Source organism: Chiloscyllium plagiosum, unplaced genomic scaffold (assembly GCF_037043375.1).
Source record: "Chiloscyllium plagiosum isolate Xiang-an unplaced genomic scaffold, Cpla_swu_hap1 HiC_scaffold_6, whole genome shotgun sequence".
Lineage (NCBI taxonomy): Eukaryota > Metazoa > Chordata > Chondrichthyes > Orectolobiformes > Hemiscylliidae > Chiloscyllium > Chiloscyllium plagiosum.
In genome coordinates this window covers 82,221,683-82,242,885 of record NW_028270144.1, presented here as the reverse complement: position 1 = coordinate 82,242,885, position 21,203 = coordinate 82,221,683, and positions in this window count along the sequence as shown.

Below are 21,203 nucleotides of genomic sequence, written 5' to 3'. Positions count from 1 at the left end.
GTTCTTTTGTTTGGGAGTTTTGTGCCAAGCATAGCTGGTTTGTATTTTGTGTTTTTTTTTTGTTTTCTTTGACTTTTTTTTATCTATTATTTACTTATTCATTGGTGTTGCTTTGCACAGTGTTAGGGTTTGTTTTGTATTATAGGATACGTTAGTAGTTCGTAGACAGCAGTTGTATTGTAATTTGTGTTTATTATACCGTTATTTGTTATTGATTGTATTTTTCAATAATTTTATATGTTTGTAAAGTTAAAAAAATTTGCTAATAAATATATTTACAAAATAAATGTAGTCTAACTTCATTCTGTGGCTGTGGTGGTGAAGAGAGGTTGTGGGAGCTACTGGGTGGTGGATCCAGTCCATTCCTTGTGACCATGGCAACTGCAATGATGGCAGAGTGAATGATCTCTAGCTTCTTGGGAGCTGATTTGGATGATCGGTCTGTTCTTGGAGGTTGAGATGGGCCCCACTCCTCGAGAATTGGTACAGTCTCCTAGCTATGATGCCAGCTGGAATAGTGGCAGCAATAAGGCAGCTTTGTCAGAGACGACATTCTGGGTCCAGTCAGAGGCAGCGGGGACTGCTTCAGTGTGCTTCCTCCTTGGTGTTGCAGCCTCAAGAGCAGCTTTGGCAGCGTCCCGTAGCCATTTAGGAAATCAAGAAACCGTGGATGGAATTTTAAACAGTGAAATTTGCCCTAACTTGGTATGATTTATTTCCTTTTATAATTTATGTAATTAAAATGGCACAAATTATGGCAACTTACATACATTTTACTGTTTTTTTCATAAATACATGTAACAATAAATTACTACGCTATATATTATAAATACCTTGCAAGAAAAGAAACGTCCTTCAACATTGTACAGACACCAGAGTAAATTATTAATGCTACAGAGTCTAATTAAAAGAACAAGACATGAATGACAATGAAGGGCAGTAAGGAATAGGTAATAATGACATGAGAAATGGATTAGAGGAAATGGGAAAGTGTTAAAAGTTTAGAGTGGAACCTTGGGATAGGAAAGGAAGGTACATGTCAGCTTTATGGTAAAAGCAAAATACCAGCATGAAGGAAAGTATAAAGGTAGAAGTTACTGGGAAGTCTGGCAGCATTGGTGGCTCAGTGGTTAACACTGCTGCCTCACAGCACCATGGACCTGGCTTCGAATCCGGCCTCAGGTGAGTTTGCACATTCTCCCCTTGTCTGCATAGGTTTCCTCCCACAATCCAAAGATGTGCAGGTCAGGTGAATTGGCCATGCTAAATTGCCCATAGTGCTAAGTGCATTAGTCAAGGATATCTATAGGGCAGGGGAATGGATGTGGGTGACTTACTCTTCAGAAGGTCGGATTTATTGGGCCAAATGGCCTGTTTCCATACTGTAGGGAATCTAATCTGTGGAGAAAGAAAGAATTAAGATTTAAAATCCGACATGACTTCTTCAGATTGAAGGGAGATAGCAACATAATAGGTTTAATGTGTAGAAAGGCATGGTTGAGAAAGGAAAAATAAGCATTGTCTAGAATATGTCAGAGGTCTGGGGAAATTAAAAATATCATTAGAAAAAGGTAAGGGAATTAATGTTTGGAGTAAAGGAGCAAAGTATTGGAAACAAAAACAAATTGATTGGAAAAAGCTCAGCAGGTCTGGCAGCATCTGTGGAGGGAAAGCAAAGTTAATATTTCGGATCTAGTGACTCTTCTTTGGATCTGATTGTAGCTAGGTAAAGGTTGGTATCTATGCCAAAGGTTGGGTGGAGGCAGGGTAAGGAGTAAATGGTAGGTAAAGGTAGAGCCCAAAGAGGTAGGGACAAGGGTCAGGCAGACAAAGGAAAGATTAAAGGTCAGCCTGGGAGAATCGATTGCTACTAATGGGGACCATTTGTGGCTGACAATGTGTTCTATGCGGTAGCAGCCTATGTAATGACAAGGCCTGGTGTGTGGGGGTTGAAGTAAGGACATGGAAGAAAGTGTTCAGGCCCTAAAATTATTGAACTGAATAGAATTCTGAAGGCTGGCGGGTCCCCAAACAGAAAATGAGATACTGTTCTTCCAGCTTGCACTGGAGCACTGCAGTAGGGATTTTGGCCAGGGAATACAGTGGAGTGTTGAAGTGGCAGGCAACTAGAAGCTCAAGATCATTTTTATAGACAAGGTAGATGTTCTGGACAGTGGTTGTCCAGTCTGTATTTTGTCTCTGTGCAGCAGACCAAATTGTGAGCTGTAAATGCAGTAGACTAGATGGAGTGACGTACAGATAAATTGCTGCTTCACTTGGAAGGTGTGTTTGGGACCTTGGATACTGAAGAGGGAGGAAATAAAAGGACAGGAGTTGTACCTTCTGGGATTGTGTTGGAATGTGCCATGGGGAGATGGTGGAGGTAGACAAGGAGTGGACCAAGGTGTCCTGGAGGGAACCGTCCCTACAGAAGGCTGACAAGAGACTGGAAGGGAATATGTGTCTGGTGGTGGCATCCTATTGGAGGTGGTGGAAATGGCAGCTAATCATCCTTTGGATGTGGATGCTGATGGGATGGTAAGTGAAGAGCAGGGGAACCTGATCACTGTTGGGGGGAAGGGAGGGGTTTAGGGCTGAAAAGCAGGAGATGGGTCTGACCTGGCTGAGGGCCCTGTCAACCATGGTGGTGGGGAATCCTTGGTTGGGAAAAAAGATGGCCATTTTAGAGGTTCCCTTGTCAAAGTTGGCATCATTTAAACAGGTGCAACGGATGAAAGAGAAACTGGGAGAATACAATATACTCTTTATAGGAAGCAGGATGTGAAGATTTATAGTCCATGTAACTGGGAGTCATTGGGTTTGTAGTGGACATTGGTGTCCAGTCTATCCCCAGAGATGGAAACCAAATGTTGAGGAAGGGGAGTCAGGAGTCAGAAAGTCAGACCAGGTGAAAGTGAGAGCAGGTGAAGGTAAATCTTTCCAATTCTGGATGTGAGAGGGAAGCAGCACTGATGATGTCATTGAATTACCAGAGAAAGAGTTGTGATTGGGAGCTGGAAAAGGACTGGAATAAGGAATATTCCGTGTACCCCACAGGTATACCCGAGGCCCATGCAGGTACCAATGGCTGCCCCTTTTAACCTGAATAATGTGAGAGGACTTGTTCAAAGTAAGGATAAGTTCAGCCAGGCAGAGGAAGGTGGTGGTGGAAGGGATGCAAGAAGAAACAGAGACCGCTGAGATCATCCTGATAGGGGATGGACGTGTAAAGGGATTGCATGCTCATGGGAGAAAGGAGGTAACTGGAGCCTTCAAACTGATGCAAAGCATCAGAATAATCACAGATGTAAGTGGGAAGGGACTGGACAAGGGAAAAAGAATATTGAGTTGTGGTGGGAAAAGGTGAGGAAGGAGCAGACAGAAACAATGAGCCTGTCTGGGCAATCCTGTTTGTGGATTTTAGGAAGGTGGTAGAAGCAGTTTGTGTGGTGTTGGGAGACTATGAGCTTGTTGCAATTAGAGTCATAGAGTCATAGAGATTTACAGCATGGAAACAGACCCTTCGGTCCAACCCGTCCATGCCAAACAGATATCCCAACCCAATCTAGTCCCACCTGCCAGCACCCGGCCCATATCCCTCCAAACCCTTCCTATTCATATACCCATCCAAATGCCTCTTAAATATTGCAATTGAACCAGCCTCCACCACTTCCTCTGGCAGCTCATTCCATACACATACCACCCTCTGCGTGAAAAGGTAGCCCCTTAGGTCTCTTTTATATCTTTCCCCTCTCACCCTAAACCTATGCCCCCTAGTTCTGGACTCCCCGACCGCAGGGAAAAGACTTTGTCTATTTATCCTATCCATGCCCCTCATAATTTTGTAAACCTCTATAAGGTCACCCCTCAGCCTCCAACGCTCCAGAGAAAACAGCCCCAGCCTGTTCAGCCTCTCCCTGTAGCTCAGATCCTCCAACCCTGGCAACATCCTTGTAAATCTTTTCTGAACACTTTTAAGTTTCACAACATCTTTCCGATAGGAAGGAGACCAGAATTGCACGCAATATTTCAACACTGGCCTAACCAATGTCCTGTACAGCCGCAATATGACCTCCTAACTCCTGTACTCAATACTCTGCCCAATAAAGGAAAGTATACCAAATGCCGCCTTCACTATCCTATCTACCTGTGACTCCACTTTCAAGGAGCTATGAACCTGCACTCCAAGGTCTCTTTGTTCAGCAACACTCCCTAGGACCTTACCATTAAGTGTATAAGTTCTGCTAAGATTTACTTTCCCAAAATGCAGCACCTCGCATTTATCTGAATTAAACTCCATCTGTCACTTCTCAGCCCATTGGCCCTTCTGGTCCAGATCCTGTTGTAATCTGAGGTAACCCTCTTCACTGTCCACTCCACCTCCAATTTTGGTGTCATCTGCAAACTTACTAACTGTACCTCTTATGCTCACATCCAAATCATTTATGTAAATGACAAAACGTAGAGGCCCAGCACCGATCCTTGTGACACTCCACTGATCACAGGCCTCCAGTCTGAAAAACAACCCTTCACTACCACCCTCTGTCTTCTACCTTTGAGCCAGTTCTGTATCCAAATGGCTAGTTCTCCCTGTATTTCATGAGAACTAACCTTGCTAATCAGTCTCCCATGGGGAACCTTGTCGAACGCCTTACTGAAGTCCATATAGATCACATCTACTGCTCTGCCCTCATCAATCTTGTTTGTTACTTCTTCAAAAAACTCAATCAAGTTTGTGAGACATGATTTCCCACGCACAAAGCCATGTTGACTATCCCGAATCAGTCCTTGCCTTTCCAAATACATGTACATCCTGTCCCTCAGGATTCCCTCCAACACCTTGCCCACCACCGAGGTCAGGCTCAACGGTCTATAGTTCCCTGGCTTGTCTTTACCGCCCTTCTTAAACAGTGGCACCACCTTTGCCAACCTCCAGTCTTCCGGCACCTCATCTGTGACTATCGATGATACAAATATCTCAACAAGAGGCCCAGCAATCACTTTTCTAGCTTCCCACAGAATTCTCGGGTACACCTAATCAGGTCCTGGGGATTTATCCACTTTTAACCATTTCAAGACATCCAGCACTTCCTCCTCTGTAATCTGGACATTTTGCAAGATGTCACCATCTATTCCCCTTCAGTCAATATCTTCCATATCCTTTTCCACAGTAAATACTGATGCAAAATATTCATTTAGTATCTCCCCCATTTTCTGCGGCTCCACACAAAGGCCGCCTTGCTGATCTTTGAGGGGCCCTATTTTCTCCCTTTTGTCCTTAACATATTTGTAAAAACCCTTTGGATTCTCTTTAATTCTATTTGCCAAAGCTTCTCATGTCCCCGTTTTGCCCTCCTGATTTCCCTCTTAAGTATACTCCTACTTTCTTTATACTCTTCTAAGGATTCACTCCATCTATCCTCTCTATACCTGACATATGCTTCCTTCTTTTTCTTAACCAAACCCCCAATTTCTTTAGTCATCCAGCATTCCCTATACCTACCAGCCTTCCCTTTCACCCTGACAGGGATATACGTTCTCTGGATTCTTGTTATCTCATTTCTGAAGGCTTCCCATTTTCCAGCCGTCCCTTTACCTGCAAACATCTGCCTCCAATCAGCTTTCGAAAGTTCTTGCCTAATACTGTCAAAATTGACCTTTCTCCAATTTAGAACTTCAACTTTTAGATCTGGTCTATCCTTTTCCATCACTATTTTAAAATGAATAGAATTATGGTCGCTGGCCCCAAAGTGCTCCCCCACTGACACCTCAGTCACCTGCCCTGCCTTATTTCCCAAGAGTAGGTCAAATTTTGCACCTTTTCTAGTAGGTACATCCACATACTGAATCAGAAAATTGTCTTGTACACACTTAACAAATTCCTCTCCATCTAAACCTTTAACACTATGGCAGTCCCAGCCGATGTTTGGAAAGTTAAAATCCCCTACCATAACTACCCTATTATTCTTATTGGAGGAGAACACCAGATTAAATGAGGTTAGTGACCACTATGGACACTGGCTTGATGTTCCATGGTGGGGTCATGATCCAGAGGGGAGATAGGAGGAGATATCTGAGAGCTGGAGCTCAGCCTCTGCAATGTAGAGGTCAATCCGCTGGACAACAACAGAACCACCCTTGTCAGCAGGCTTAATAACAAAGTCAGAGTTGGATCTGAGTGCCATCAGTTCAGATGGAGATAGGTTGGAATGGGTAATGGGGCGCAGACAATTATCTCCAACCAATGTCGTGTTGACAGTACTGATGAAGAGGTGGAGTGCAGGTAAAAGGCCATTGGGAGGGGTCCAGGTGGAGGGAGAGTTTTGGAGGCAGGTGAAGACTTATGTGGGAAGGGGAGAGGACCCTTGTCCAAAGAAATAGGCAAGGAGCGAAAGTGATGGAAGAAAAGTTCAACGTCATGTCATGTCCGAAATTCATTGACAAGGGGGCACTGGGGGGATAAAAGTAAGATTTTTGCTGAGTACAGAACATTCAGCATCAGAAAGCAAAAGGTTGGAAAGGGTAGTAAATACACGGCAGAAGTAGGTGGGAGAGGGTTCCAAAGGGGCACAGGTTTCTCTAAGCTGATGATTGTTGTGTTCCGAAGCATTGGTCCAGACTACACACGGATGGCAGAATAATGAATAGTTCTGAATTAAAGCAAAAATTATGAAAGATACAAATGGCACTTGATTTAAAAAAAATCAAAATAGTGGATAAAATTCATGATCTGAAGTTATTGAACTTCTTGTTGAGACCAAAAGTCTGTAATGCATCTCATTGGAAGCTGAAGTACAAGCTCAAGCTTGTGCTACGCTTAGTTGGGAGAAGGTTTACTAGATTAATACGTGGATTGGGCTTGTATTTATTAGAGTTTAGAAGAGTAAGAGGTGAATTGTTTTAAACTAACAAGAACCTGAGGGGATTTGACAGCGTCCATGTGGAAAGTATTCTTCTTCTACTGTGAGAATCTAGAACTGAGGAACTTTTTAAAAATTAGGGGTGGGTGCCCATTTAAGACAAAGATAAATGAAAGTTGTTTTTTCTCTCAGATAGTCATGCATCGTTTGAATGCTCTTCCTCCAAAACCAGTGGAGCAAAACTTTGAAGACAGAAGTCAATTGATCTTTGATATGCAAAGGGGATGAAAGGTTATCGGGGCAGGCAGGCAGGAATAGGGAGTTGATTTTAAAATCAAAGCAGCCATGATCTTATTTGAATGGCAGAGTATGCTTAAAGGTTCAAGTGACCTACTCATGCTCTTGATTTGTGTGTTTATGTGTACATATTTCATTAGAACATTGCAATAGGCCAAGGACAGAAATGTCAGACCGTTAACGTTATCTGACAAGAATGGCTAAAGTGAGTGTCAATATTAAGTAAAGGCAGAGTGTCACTTTGAACTGAGGATGTGGAGGTGCTGGTGTTCGACTGGAATGGACAAGGTGAGAAGTCACACGACACCAGGTTATAGTCCAACAAGTTTACTTAAAATCACAAGCTTTCAGAGTGCTGCCCCTTTGTCAGGTAAAGTGAAGAGAAGCACTCAGACACAGAATTTATAATGAGAGAGAGCAAAAGATCATACAAATTTTGTGAATGGAGTGTCGACAGGCCAAATAATAAGTCTCTTCAGATGATCAAGAGTGTCAGACGGTGTGAGTAAAGTATCAATAAGTGAACAGGAGGTGAAAGGATAACCTAACTGATTAATTGAGGCAGGGAGACAATTACAAAATTTTAAAAATTAGGTGGTGCTGTAGACAAACCGAATAACTGGAATAACATGATCTAACCAAAGTAACAAAATAACTGTATAAAATAATTAAGGTAGAGAAATCGTAATAATTTATCAAGGTGATGGTGTCAAAACAGGATGGGTAGATGAGTAGTTAGTTGAGTTTTGTCTTTTTTTTCTCTTGGCATTTCTTTTTTCTTGTTTGATAGATTTTAGTTATAATTTGTTTAAGATTTAACTATATATCAATGTTTATAGTTGGGTTTTCTTTTAGTTTTCTTTTGTAAACTTGTAAAGACATGTTAAATTTTCAATAAAAATATCTATAAAAAAACAGGATGGAAAAGAAGATTTTACAGATACAGAACAGTGTGGTGGGGTCACATTAGCACAGCAGGAACCCAAGATCACAGTCGAGGCTGTCTTCATAAATATAGGACTTGGCCATCAGTTTCTGCTCAGTGATTCTGCATTGTTGTGTATCTCAAAGGCTGCCTTGGAGGAAGCTTACCCGAAGCTCAAAGGCTGAAAGTCCTTGGTTGCTGAAGTGTACCTCGAGTGGGAGTGAACACTCCTGTCTGGTGATTGTTGCGTAATGTCCATTCCTCTAATGTCAGAGTATCTGCATGGTCTCACCAATATACCATGCTTTGGGGCATCCTTGCCTGCATAATCTACCTTGTACTTTGACAACTTGTTATGATCTTTCTACCTTAATTAGTTTGTACAGTTCTGGATTACTTGTTACTTTGGTTAAACCCTCGGAATGCAACTCCTATACCTACCATATTATTCCAGCCATTTGGTTTGGCTCTAACACCACCTAATTTTAATTTTTATAATTAGCCCTCTGCCTCAATTAATCGGATTATAGGTCGTCCCTTCACCTGTTATTCAGCTGTTGACACTTCACTCCCGCTATCGGACAGTCTTGATCACCTGCAAAGACTTATTATTCAGCCTGTCAACATTCCACTCACAAAATTTGTATGATCTTTGATCTCTCTGATTATAAATACTGTGCCTGAGTGCTTCTCTTCACTTTACCTGACAAAGGGGCAGCTCACCAAAAGATTGTAATTTCAACTAAACCTTTTGGACTATGACTTCGTGTCATGTGATTTTTGACCTTCAACTAAGCAAGTTGTGATGGAGGTTTCACTGAGCATGCACCAAATTAAATTAGCATGGTGAAAGCATTAACACCAGATGGAAATAAATCAGAAGGGAAGACAAATGCAAAATCATTTGGTGGGGGAAGAGTGGATTATTGAATTGGATGATGCATAGTCTTTCAGTGAATTGGGTCTACTATATCTAGACAACCTCCAATCTGGCATATGAATTGGACAATTAGAAGTTTTCCTGCAATAAAATAAATTGGAGCGAAAAGGCAAACAATTAACTCCATATTTTTCCTTCAGGAGGTGCTGTTGGTCAGAGTTTTGATTTTTACCATGGGAATGGGAGTTGCAAAAGTAAAATAATGCAAGTAAAAGCTTGTTTCTGTTCATTTATCACTCCCTTATTGTTTCCAGGTCACATGGAATTTGATGATAAAATGGTACGTTCCTTGAACAAATAATAAATTGGCAGCCCATCCCTGGGACTCTTCTATAAACCTAATTCTATAAAATAATTATTAAAAAGGATGATTCCTTCCCATTTCTCTTTCCTCTAATCATGAATGAAAGCATTCTGCAAACATCCCTGTTTGGGTTTCCGATCTCTCAGACAAATATGCTACTGACCATGTGCAAGAAATCTATAAAATTAAGAGAAATAATTAATCTTTCAAAATTCAGAGAAGTGAACCTTTCTTCTTGTGTTCATACACTTCAGAAAGGGCTAGATCCTTAGCTGTCATTTCAAAATTGGGCTTAAATTTGCCCCTTTCATTTTTATTGAAGTATTTTTCTTTCAGTGTAAAAGTAACTTGGTTTAAGTCTATAGTCCCGAGAGACAATATTCATATGTTTGGTTTGGAATCCTGCTTGTCAGCACATCACCTCAAAAATTTAGTGTTTCCTTGCCAACAACACTAATTCAGAACATTACCCCTAGTGTATGGTCTAAGTATTATGCTTAAACCATTCCAAACTATGGAATCATTCAATTTTAAAGAAGTATTTCTTACAGTGTTAAAATGTAATATTTAATATAATTTTTAATATGATTTTTATAGAAATGGAAAATAGAGGTAAGTTGGTGAAAGCATATTTTATATTTATTCCTAATTTAAATCTTCTAAACATTCTAATTATCTGAAGAAGGAGGTTGTACATGAATTGTTCCTTAGGAAGGCCAGTATGGGCATAATGGGCCAAATGGCCTTCCCATGTATTGTAACAATTCTATGACTAGCCCTGACCACTTATCTGATACCCCCAATCCAAATGAATCATCCCCTGACCATCCAAAACAATCCCCAGCTTGACCTAATTACCCTGGCAGAAGTGGGTACTGCAGATGCTGAGATTAGATTCAAGATTAGAGTGGTGCTGGAAAAGCACAGCAGGTCAGGCAGCATTGGAGGAGCAGGAAAATCGACATTTTGGGCAGGAAACCTAATTACCCTGACCACTCAATCATTCCTGACCATGTGACAAACACCTCAGTCCAATCCATACCCCACAATCAACTGAGCACCAATCCAACCTGACTATTCACCTCAATCTGTTTACCAAACAATTACCTCCTTACCAACTCAACAACATCTGACCATTCCCTCAGCCCAATCTCACTATTCACAACCAAATGAATATTTGGGGCATAAATTGCTTATTTAAAAGTCATCATACCAAATTGTGATTAAAATACAACTAAAACAAGAAATCATATTTCATGGTGTAGTTATGGGCAATTCTTAAAATTAAACCTAATGTTAAAGAATAAAATAATAAAAGGATCGGATTGCGCAGTTACAATCACATTTTCCGTACAATTAATGGCAATGCATTGCAAAATGCAGCTCTTCTTAGATTAGAATTTTAAAAAGTTGCCAATTAAAAAAATAAATAATTACTCATTAAAATGGGGCATTACAAATACACTGTTACAAGAATCTTTAATAGTAAACTTAACTCATCAAATTCAGGTGCTAGTACCGATGAAGTAATGTCCTAAAGAGTCAAGGCAGGCCTTATATGTTCCGAAGCACATTGCATGCTCCCTCTTCAGTGGTGTCAACAAATGGCAAAATACTCAGAAAATGGGAGCAAAAGTAGACCATTCAGTCCATACAGCCTATTCCACCGTTCCATATGATCATGGTTGAATCTCTTAACAGCATAGTTCTGCTCTCCTCTATATTCCTTGAAAAGACTCATGTTTGCTCCTCTCCTCATAAATTCTACAGTTTTTATTTATTTAGTTAATCTGTTCAGGTATGTTACAACACATGCCTACAGCAGTTGGAACTTGAGTCAAAACTTTCTGGTTTAGAGGTAGAGACACTGCTTATATGCCACAAATGTCCTTCATTTGAAATAGCTGTGAATACACGAGACTGAGAAACCTCCCCTACCTTTCCCCCAGGACTTATACACTTAATGGTAAGATCCCAGGGAGTGCTGCTGAACAAAGAGACCTTGGAGTGCAGGTTCATAGTTCCTTGAAAGTGGAGTCACAGGTAGATAAGGTAGATAGGATAGCGAAGAAGACATTTAGTATGCTTGCCTTTATCGGTCAGTGCATTGAGTACAGAAGTTGGGAGGTCGTGTTGTGGCTGTACAGGACATTGGTTAGGCCACTGTTGGAATATTGTGTGCAATTCTGGTCGTCCTCCTATCAGAAGGATGTTGTGAAACTTGAAAGAGTTCAGAAAAGGTTTACAAGGATATTGCCAGGGTTGGAGGATTTGAGCTACAGGGAAAGGCTGAATAGGTTGGGGCTGTTTTCCTGGCTGAGGGGTGACTTTATAGAGGTTTATAAAATCATGAAGGGCATGGATAGGGTAAATAGACAAAGTATTTTCCCTGGGGTGCGGGAGTCCAGAAATAGAGGGCATGGGTTTAGGGTGAGAGGGGAAAAATTTAAAAGGGACCTAAGGGGCAACATTTTCATACAGAGGGTGGTGCGTGTATGGAATGAGCTGCCAGAGGAAGTGGTGGAGGCTGGTACAACATTTAAAGGGCAGCCGGTTGGGTGTAAGAATAGGAAAGATTTGGAGGGATATGGGCCAAGTGTTGGCAAATTGAATTAGTTTAGTTAGGATATCTGGTCTGCATCAATGAGTTGGACCGAAGGGTCTATTTCCATGCTGTACATTTCTATGACCCTATGTGACCACACACTGCCTGAAGCTTTAATGGCCTCATTAGTCAAGCTATATAGTAGTCATAGAGATGTACAGCATGAAAACAGACCCTTTGGTCCAACCCGTCCATGCCGACCAGATATCCCAACCCAATCTAGTCCCACCTGCCAGCACCCAGCCCATATCCCTCCAAACCCTTCCTATTCATATACCCATCCAAATGCCTCTTAAATGTTGTACATTTGGTGAAGGAACTACCTCACCAATGCACCCCATTTAGGAGCAATATTCCTCTCCTTATTCCTGCCAGTGCACGAATGTCTGATATACATAAATGGCAACAGCTTCTGAAACCAAAATCAGTACATACACAGCTTTCCAGAGGCTGCATGTCCATGTGGGGCTTAGAGAGAACATTGTTTAGGAGGACGCTCAGTTTACATGTATCCTTACAGGGCTCAAAAGCAGAAAGTCACTGCCTGGTGTGAAAGCATTGACTGCCTTCCGAAGAGAATCCATTCAGTTCAGAAGAAATCGATGAGCCCTTTCTGTAGTTTGATGGTGAAGAAATTGACCAAGTGGTTCCACAAGCAGTTACCAGTTGGTTTTTGCCCTTGACCTCTACAAGACAGCACTCAGCATTCTTGTCCAGGACCATGGTGTAAATGGTAACCTTGGTTGCCAGTACATTGACCAGGTGTCTTTGGCAGACCTAAAATGGATTCCCAGGTAATGGTCATGCTCTAGTAAAAAGACCTGAGCTCCTCTGGCAAGGAAACCAGCCAAGGCTGATCCACTGGGAGAACAGACAACTTTGCCCAGTTGATCCTGGCATAGGTTGCTGTGATATCGAACTGGTCTCTTTGGGAGAATAAGTTTCATGACTCTGAGGAGCACATCACTGACGTAAGCTGACAGGACAGTCTCCATGCTCAGCCTGTGTACAGCCAGTGCTGTCAACTTCTTCCACAAAAATCACAGGAAATTGTGGTCAGGTGGCTAGCAGCAGAGGTGGCTACAGGCTGGTTAAGAGCTACAATCGAGTATGCTGGGAATTTTGGTCAAGCTACTTCAAACTCTGGTTAAAATTGCAGCTAGGACATGTTGTGACCTGTTCTGTAAGACTTGACTTGCAGTTTCCTGTGTTGCCCAAAAGATGTACTCAAACCTTTTACCCAAGTACTCTTCCTTAGTGTGACAGACAAAAGGCAGGGAACTGACTCCAAATTTAAGCCTTTCTTTTATTAACTCTTTAGGTAATAATACTCAAAGCAAACCCTATCATACTCAATTTAAACCATATATTTGTTGCAACTTATTTCTTACTTCACCTAACTTCAACTCGCTTTATTTAATTTCACTTTATTTCAACTTAATTCACTTAAATTTAACTCTAACTTTGTAAGTTTGGTTTGAAACAAGTATTACCCCAATTCAAGTGATGTGGCCGACATAGATCTTGCCTCGTGGATCTTTGTCTTCTCGAATGTTCAGAAGTCACAAAACACCAGATTATAGTCTAACAGGTTTAGTTGAGATCACAAGCTTTCAGAGCATTGTCCCTTCATCAGGTGAAGTGTAGAAAAGCATACAGGATAGACTGAATAATAAATCTCTGCAGGTGATCAAAAGTGTCAGACGGTGTGAGTAAAGTGTCAACAGCTGAATAGTAAGTGAAGGGCAGACCTATAATCCGATAAATTGGGGCAGAGAAATAATTATAAAACATTACAAATAAGGTCGTGCTGGAGACAAACCGAATGGCTGGAATAACACAATAGGTATAATAATCGCCTTCCAATTTTCATGTGTGTGCTTTGCAAATGCTGGTCTCGCGAAATTCTCCTGCTAAGTCCTTTGTTCTACTAACTTTCTCTAAAAAGTCTGATTCACTACTCAGAAACTCCTCTGGCACTCAGCCAATTGACCAGACCCTCATCACACTGTTCAATCCCAGCCAATGGAGTTTTACTCCCAAATATTAAACAGCCACAACCCATGCTCCATATAAGATAATATGGTGCCAATCTGTCTAGCCAACCACCATGACATTTGGTCAACACAGGAAACTGCAAGTCACAGCTTACAGAACAGGTTACAAAGTATCCTGGATGCAGTTTTAACCAATTTCAGAGTTTAAACTAACTTAACCAAAATTCCCAGCATACTTTATTGTAGCTCTTAACTCGTCAGTGACCTAACATGCAGCATCAGCTCAACCAGCAGCGAAGGGCTATCTGGAACTTGTCATAGCAACCTGATTTATTCATCAGAATTTCTGGACAGAAGATATTGCAAATTACTCCCTGACTGCAATCAGACAGAGGAGAATGGGAACAGGTAGAGAGTCGGATAGCTTGGAAACCGACCCTTCGGTCCACAGTCCATGCCGACTATGTTACCAAACTGAACTAGTCCCACCTTACTGTGCTTGACCCATTTCCCTCCGAACCTTTCCCATCCATGAATTTATGCAAATGTTTTTTAAACATTGTAACTGAACCCGCATCCACCACTTTCTCTGACAGTTCATTCCATGCATGAGCCATTATCTGTGCAAAATCATAGCCAATCATGTTCTTTTCAAATCTTTCTCCTCTCACCTTAAAAATGTGCCCCCTTGGTTTGAATTCCCCCACCCTGGATAAAAGACTCTTGCTATTCAACTCACCTATGCCCCTTATTCACCTTATCATGATTTTACGATAAATAGATAAAGCCTTTTCCCTGGGGTGGGGGAGTCCAGAACTAGAGGACATAGGTTTAGGGTGAGAAGGGAAAGATATAAAAGGGACTTAATGGGCAAATTTTCTCACAGAGGATGGTACGTGGATGGAATGAGCTGCCAGAGGAAGTGTTGGAGGCTGGTACAATTGCAACATTTAAAATGCATCTGGATGGGTATATAAATAGGAAGAGTTGAAAAGGAAATGGGCGAAGTGCTGGCAAATGGGACTAGATCGGGTTGGGATATCTGGTTGACATGGATGAGTTGGACCGAAGGGTCTGATTCCGTGCTGTACATCTCTATGACTCAATAAGGTCACTCCTCCACCTCCTACGCTCCAGTGGAAAATGTCCCAGCCTTTCCAGTTTATTTTTATTTCTCAAACCTTCCATTCCTGGCAATATCCTGGTAAATCTTTTCTGAACTCTCTCCAATTTAATCCTATCTTTCCTATAACAAAGTGATCAGAACTGCACATAGTATTCCAGAAGGAGCCTCACCAATGTCCTGTACAATTTCAACATTGCAACGTCCCAACTCAGAGAATCAAAGGTCTTAGCAATGAACGCAAACATGCTAAATGCCTTCTTAATTACCCTGTCTATCTGTGACACAAATTTCATAGAATTATGTACCTGAACCTCTACGTCTCTCTGTTCTACTGACACTCGCAATTGAATGTTGGCAGAGATGGGGAGGACAGAATGGTCAATAAAGTGGTAGGGAAATGGGTTTGGGTGGGTTTCCCTTCGGAGGGGCGGTGTGGACTTGTTGGGCTGAAGGGCTTGTTTCCACACTGTAGAGAATCTAATCTAAAATGTCTAAGGCTGCACTAGGTTGATAACAACAAAGAAGGATAATTTGTCTTTGTCACAGCCATACAGGATGTCTTTGTGACTTTGATTTAGAGCCATTTTATATTGTGGGGAGGCAAAAGACTGATTTGAAAGTTTCAAAGAGATTTCAAGGAAGAAATGGGCACAGATTTGGAAGGTGACATATTGAAGGAGTGAAAAGACAGATTGGAGATGAGACAGTTATTTGTTAGGATCATGGGTGTCGCGGGTTGGTTTGTTGAGGCATGGGATAATAATGGCAGATTTGAAAGAGAGGTACAGTACCTCTATCTCTAGAAGGGAGAGAACTATGAACAGTGTCAGCTAATGCAGAAACCAGGAAGGCGATTTATTAAAAATAGTAAACCTGTCATCAGCAAACACAGGAAAGATACAGCTTGTGATTGGAGCAACATAGAGAAGGTGAGTGGTGGCAGTGAGCAAGTTGTTGAGGCCAGAGGTAGGTGGCCACAGGCCCTTCTTTAGGGGTAGTGGCAAATAAAGGGCAACATTAAATTTGCCTGTCCTATTAACTTCTGAGCACAAATGGTAGCTTTTTGTGATTCATTGGCGATGACTCCCAAATACTCCAGTAGTTTTCTGCAGTTCTTCTCCATGTAAATAATATTTATGTCCTCTGATCTTGCTGCCAAAGTGCATTGCCTCACATTTCCCCACATTATACTTCATCTGCCATATTTTTGCCCATTCCCTTAAGCTGGCTATATTCCTCTGGGGGGGTCAGTTAGTTCAATGGGCTAAATGTCTTGTTTGGAATACAGAATGACATCAACAGCACAGGTTCAATTCTCATACTAGTTGAGGGCACCACGTAAATCCCACATTCTTGGCCTTGCCCATCACCAGATGAATTGCATCTCACACTGATTGGGGAGGTGAGGCGGGAAATTGCAGGAGACCTGATGCAAATTTTTAATTCTTCCTGTGACAGAGGACTGGAGGACAGTTAATGTGATTCCACTTTTCAAGCATGGTGGTAGGGATGAACCAGGAAATTACAGATCTATGAGTCTCACATCAATGGTAGAGAAACTATTGGAGAACTATCTGAAGGAGAGAATTAATATCTGCTTAGAAAAGTATAGGTTAATTAGGGATAGTCAACATAGCTTTTTCAGTGGGAGGTCATGCCTAACAAATTTATTAGAACTTTGTGTGTGGATGAGGGACTCCAGTTGATGTAGTTTATATAGATTTTAGCAAAGGTTTTGACAAGATACCACATGGGAGACTGATTGAGAAGGTTAAAGCACATGGAATTCAGGGAACCTCAGCAAGATGGATAAGAAACTGGCTCGATAATGAGCCTCAAGGGATAGTTGTAGAAGGCTGTTCAAGTGACCGGAGGCCAGCGTCCAGTGATGCAAGGATCAGTACTTATATAATATATATATAAAATGCATAAATGAAAATGCGAGGAGAAAGTTAAGCAAGTTTGCAGATGACACCAAGGCTAGTAAGGTGGTTAGTAGTAAAGAAGATGGTTGTAGGATACAGGAAGTTATAGATGGACAAAGCAGTGGCAGATGCTGTTTAAGCCTCCTAAGTGCAAAATATGCACTTTGGAAGAAGAAACAAGGTAATGGAGTATTTAATGAATGGTAGGACACTGAGGAACAGAGGATCTTGGGGTAATTATTCACAGATCTATGAAGTCGGCAGAGCACATGAATAGGATAGTTAAGAAAGCATATGGACACCTGCTTTTATCAATCATGGCATTGAGTATGAGAGCAAGGAGATAATATTGGAGTTGTACAAAGCATTGGTTAGGCCACAGCTGGAATACTGTGTGCAGTCCTAGTTGTATCTCTCCAGGAAGGATATGATGGCACTAGAGGGAGTACAGAGAGGGTACACTAGGACGTTGCTTGGAATGGAGAAATTGAACTGTAAGGAAAGACTAAATAGGTTTGGTTTGTTTTCTTTAGAGCAGAGAAGGCTGAGGGGAGATATAATTGATGTGTATAAAATTATGAGGGGTATGGGCAGGGTAAGTAGAGAGCAGTTTATGGGCGGCACGGTGGCACAGTGGTTAGCACTGCTGCCTCAAAGCGCCGGAGACCCGGGTTCAATTCCCGCCTCAGTCAACTGTCTGTGTGGAGTTTGCACGTTCTCCCCGTCTGCATGGGTTTCCTCCAGGTGCTCCGGTTTCCTCCCACAGTCCAAAGGTGTGCAGGTCAGGTGAATTGGCCATGCTAAATTGCCCGTAGTGTTAGGTAAGGGGTAAATGTAGGGGTATGGGTGGGTTGCGCTTCGGCGGATCGGCGTGGACTTGTTGGGCCGAAGGGCCTGTTTCCACACTGTCATGTAATCTAATCTAATCTAAGCAGCTATCAACTTGGTTGAGAGGTCAATCATGAGAGCGCATAGTTTTACAGGAAAGGACAGAAGATTAAATGGGGATTTGAGAAAACAATTTGCACTCAGAGGGTGGTGGGAGTGTGGAATGCATTGCCTGGAAAGGTAATGGAGGCTGAATGAGCACTTTAAATACCCTAACATTGAAGGGAATGGAACAAGTGCAGGAAATTGGGATCAGCGCGCCTTTAGTGGGAGTTAATGTCAATACAGATTCAATGAGCTGAAGGGTTTTTTCTGCACTGTATCACTCTGACTATGACTTTGTGTGTCAGTGCTTTTTTCCTCCCCTGCTGAGTCTCAGGTTCTATTTCTCAACCTCTTTTTCTCAGTGTCTGTTTCTCCCCCTCTGTTTCTCAACCTCTTTCTTGCCCCCTCTGATTCTCCCCCTTTTATTTCCCAGTGTTGCTTTCTTCCTCTCTGTTTCACCTCCTCTATTTCTCAGTCTTTGTTTCTCCGACTATGATTCTCAATCTCTGTTTTTCCCATCTGTTTCTTCCTTTCCATTTCTCGGTTTCTTTTTTAACCCTTCTGTTTTTTACTGTCTAGGGTAGCTAAAGAAATGTATGCATAAAGCCAGAGGAGGTAGGTGAGGTCCTTAATGAGTTCACATTGGTATTCACCAAGTGGAATGACACAGATGATGGATGGATTAAGGAAGGGTTGAAATCATGGGGCATAAGGAGGATGCGGCATTTGGTGTCTTGAAAAATGTTAAGGGAGATATGTCCCCAGGGTCTGATGAGATCTATCCCATGATACTCAAGTAGGCAAGGCAGAAAAGTGCTAAGACACGGACAGAGATCTTTGTATCCTCTTTAGCCACAGGCAAGGTCCCAGGAGATTGGAGAACAGCCAATTTTGTTCCTTTGTTTATGATAGGCAGTCAGGGTAACCTAGGAAATTATAGGTTGGTGAACCTTACATTAGTGGTAAAGAAATTACCGGAGAAGATTTTTAGGGATGGGATTTACTCGTATTTGGAAAAGAATGGACTTATTATGGATAGTCAGCATGGATTTGTGCAGGGGAGGCCTAGTCTCACAAATTTATAGAGTCATTGAGAAAGTGATGAAGATGTTTGATGAGGGTATGGCAGTAGATGTTATCTTTGTGGACTAAAGCAGTTGAAAAGGTCTGTCATGGTAGCCTGGGCCAGAGGAATAAGTAACATGAGGTCCACAGTGAGTTGGTCAGTTGGAAAAATAATTGATTTGGTCATAGAAGACAGTGTAGTAGTGAAGGGGTGTTTTTCTGACTGGAGATCTGTGAACAATGGTGTTCCTCAATGATCAGTGCTGGGATGACCAGGCTGTTGTTTGGATGAAAATGTAGGTGTCTGATTAGTAAGTTCTGATGACATGAAAATTCCTAGAGCTGTGGATAATGAGGAAGTTTGTCAGCAGAAAATAGATGAGTTGGAAAGCTATGGGGAGAAATGGCAGATTGAATTTAATCCAGACAAGTGAGATGAAGCATTTAGGGAGGTCAAATGCAAGAGGAAAGTATATAGTAAATAGCAGGACCCTTAAGAGCATTGACATGCAGAGGAATCTTGGGGCGTGAGTCCACAGCTCCCTGAGGGGGTAAAGAAAGTGTACGGCATGCTTGCCTTCATTGGCCAAGGTACTGAGTATAAACGTTGTTGCAGCTATATAAAACTTTATTTAGGCCACATTTGGAGCATTGTGTGCAGCTCTGGTCAACATACTGTGAAGTCTTTGGAGAAGGTGCAAAGAGGTTTACCAGGATGTTGCCTGTATTGGACTGTATTAGCTACAAGGAGAGGTTAGACAAACTTGGATTGTTTTTGCTAGAGCATCGGAGGCTGAGGGGTGACCTGACAGAAGTATGTAAAATTGTAAGAGACCTGGACAGGGTGGATAATCAGACTTTTTTCCAGGGTAGAAATGTCACATGTGTTTAAGGTGAGATGGGAAAGTTTAAAGGAGATGTATGAGGCATGCTTTTTACACAGAGGGTGGTAGGTACTGGAATATGTTGCCAAGGGAGTTGGTAGAAAACAGATACAATTGCAATGTTTAAGAAGCATTTAGACAGACACATGAACAGGCACAGAATGTCTATTCTCTGCCTGTTCATGTGTCTGTCTGCATGCTTCTTAAGATACAAACCATATGCAGCCAGAAAGGATTAGTTTCAAATAGCATCATGGTCGCCACAGTCAAGGTCGGCCAAAGGGCCTGTCCTGTGCTGTACTGTTCTATGTTCGATTATTCCAGTCTGAGATGAATTTCTGGAGGAAAAACACATAAAGAGGAATTGATGTAACATTTGTGATCTGGGAACATAAATCAACTGTTTTAAAAATCTAGTATTCAAATTAATAAGCAATTGTAATGTGAGTGATTTAAATGCTAGCTACATTCTTTTTTATGAAGTGTCAATTGCAAAGTTTTAATGACATTGGTTACATAAAATGTACTTCAAAATAGGCACTCATTTAACAACATCTCTTTCCCTGACACTACACAATGGTATTAACTTCAATAAAGAGCTAGAAAATCGCTTCAATGTCACCTCACTGTCATTAAGCTGCCAGGGTTCCATACAATCTAGGCAGTTTAAAGTGATTATCAAATTTATGTTAAATTCCTACTCTCTGATTTATGGAATAATTCAATTAAATGAGATTTTAAAAGGATTATCTCCTCAATTTCGGAAAGCTCTGTTTACAGTATTTTAAATTTACTTTCAAGAGACCTATTACTTCATTCAGCATACAACACAGAGAAAGGTAACATAGTGAACCGACTTATAACTGATTCTGTTGTAAAATTGCTCACCAACTAAAATTTTAGATGCAAATTTACAACCAAGCTCTGTAACCAGAGTTTTACAAGAGGTATATTGATCTATTGGAGGCTAGCCAAATGTTGCTATTTTGCATTCCATGTTATTACATTGCTTTCGACTAAAGGCTGCCAAGTTCCAAAAATGTGTTTTTTCCCCTCAAATTCAGGACATCACTACTTCTAACACAATTATGGAAATTCTAACACATCTAAATACTGTGGAATTATTATGTTTCAGTCTTTCAAATGAACTAAATCTTCATCTGCCTGTTCAAGTGGACACAAAGTATTTCATTGCAAAGTAAGCATTTTTACAGTCTACTTGCCTATGTTTAACCCTCAAGCAATACAATAAAAAGTGGATTAACTAGTTTGTTGTCTCAATGTTGTTTATAGGATCATTCTGTGTGCAAATTACCCATTATCACATGGACTCATAGACATT